Genomic DNA, 2,227 nt, shown 5'->3' with positions numbered 1-2,227 from the left:
AAGTATACATATGTAACAAACCTGCACGTTATGCACATGTACCCTAGAACTTAAAGTATAAAAAAAAAAAAAAAAAACGCTTTTGGTAGGAAGGGGAAAAATTCAAAACACAGATCTGGCCACTTGGCTATGATACTAAAACAACTTACCCAAATGTTTTATTTGCATAACAAGTTTATTTCTTTTAAAAGACATATAGACAATAAACAAAGTAAATATTTAGTCAGATCTTAACTTCTGTCCTAGAATTGTTCCATTAAGTTCTAGTCTGTAAACACTTGTAGTTCAATAATCATCATCTTCATCAGAGTCCATTACTTTTCTCCTGTTGAACTGGGAGGAAAATTGAGTGTCAGAACCTTTCTAATAAAGAGTAACTCACATTTTCTGAGAAAAGAACATTTCTACCAATTTTAGCAAGACATTTGTGTCTTTAAAGCAACTTAGTGTGAACTGAAAGGGTGGGAATGGAGTCAAGAGCCTATAAAAATTGGAACCCTCCCCCAATAGATTTAGCCTTTCTCTCCCAACTTTCACGTGTTACAAAAGGAAAATGTCTCTGGGCTGAAAAATGTTTGGTAGATGTATATTCAACATTAATCTTTAAAGTATCCATCTTTTCATTTGCCACGAGCATCTGGGGACACTTACTTTCACTGTTGTTGTCTTTTCTGTTTGTTGGCTTACTTTTTTAAGGATTTCTATTAAACCTTGTTCTGATACCTAGGAGAACCAGAAAAGATAAAAGAAAGAAAAACAGTACTTTTTTAAACAAAGAATTTACCTCTGCAGATGGAATCACTTTGTAGTCTTTTTGAGGTGCGGGGAAAGAGCTCAGGAGAGAAGGAGTGGTAAGGAAGGAGGTTGAAACTATTGGTTATAACTATTGGTTTAAGCTCCAAATAAAATTTGCTCTGCTATTCCTCATTTGAGGAGAGGGAAGTATCCATAAAATTGCTTCCTCAGGAAAACTCAAAGCTAACAGATATTTAGGAACACTGTTATCACCAACTGAGTGTGACAACCACATATACCACTGTGTTTGGTGTCAGGAATACAGACACAGCACTTCTGCCCGAGAAGCTTAAACATCCCCTTGAGGGAGGTAAGTCACACTAGGAAAAGATCAGCCTAACCAGCTCCCCCTCCTCACCCACACACACACATACACAAGCAGTTCTCAGTGTAAGGGGTTAAGGGGACAGGACTGATTCGGGTAGGCTGTGGTGGTGGCAGAGGGCTTCTCAGGGCAGGTGGGGCTCATCTGGATCTCAAAGGTCAGGTTTGTTAGAACATACCCCTCATGGCATTACAGCAACACACAGAACATATCCAAGGGATCTTAGCACCTTCTCATCTGCAAAACACACCTTCTACTTAACACTGGTAGTATTTTAATTGGTGTTACTGACAAAGCTTGTTTCCAGTGCAGGGGCAACTGAAGCTAGCCGACCCTAACAGTCATTGGGTCACAGACACCAACAAGGTTCCAGAGCAATGCCAGGAAAGGAGCAAAGCAAAGGAATTTAGGAAAGGCAATTAATTCTCTTTTACAGTAGGTATGACTATTCTCTCCAACAATTTCTTCCAATGAAGATGCAGCTGACCTTTTGAAGCCATGTTTTGATAAAGCAGGTAAAGTTCCTCAAGGCAGTCTAAGCTTACCTTCTCACTTAGTTGTCCATATCTTGCCATCTGTATGAGGTAATTCTCCACTGCTTTAGTTTTTTCAGGCTTTACAAGTGCTAAGTTACTTACTAAAGAAAAAATACATATGCAAAAACCATTAAAATCAAATGCACTTACGTTATACCTTAAAACTATGCATTGACATTTCCAAAGCACTTCACAAGCTTGTTTCTCAACCAGTGTAGGGCAAGACAGTATTGTTACTCCTCTTAAAAATGAGAAAACTGAAGTTCAGCCATGCCAATCTCCACATGGGCATGTGGGGGTAGTGGCCCAGCCAAGATGAAACTTGTGTTCTCAGATTCTAAGCACCATGCTTCCTGTTTCTTAAAATATATAACTGCCCTCTGGAAAGCGGTTTATCTATTACACATACATAATAATGGTGGTGATCCACCTGTGGCCACCTTTTCTACACTCAAACTGGGCTTCCAGTTAAAATACAGAAAATACCAGTTCATTCTGATTGGCTCATTTTTTCTTTCTATAGGTTTTGGTTTTTTTTTTTTTTTAGGCAGAGTCTCGCTCTGTCGCCTGG

The 2,227-nt window shown here is 38.9% G+C and overlaps 1 long non-coding RNA gene across 1 annotated transcript; it reads right to left on the bottom strand.

Moving 5' to 3' along the window:
* Window positions 1-161: 161 nt before the first annotated feature.
* Window positions 162-1,189, bottom strand: LOC105515475. The gene is made up of 2 exons (XR_001002332.1): window positions 652-1,189; window positions 162-333 (listed from the first exon to the last, which is right to left on the bottom strand). It is a non-coding gene; the product is annotated as an uncharacterized LOC105515475 (long non-coding RNA).
* Between the last annotated feature and the right edge of the window lie 1,038 nt (window positions 1,190-2,227).

The sequence above is a fragment of the Colobus angolensis genome, unplaced genomic scaffold (assembly GCF_000951035.1).
Source record: "Colobus angolensis palliatus isolate OR3802 unplaced genomic scaffold, Cang.pa_1.0 Scaffold107, whole genome shotgun sequence".
NCBI classification, from domain to species: Eukaryota; Metazoa; Chordata; class Mammalia; order Primates; family Cercopithecidae; genus Colobus; species Colobus angolensis.
Note: the sequence above shows the minus strand (reverse complement) of the source record. Positions and strands in the feature narration are given on the sequence as shown.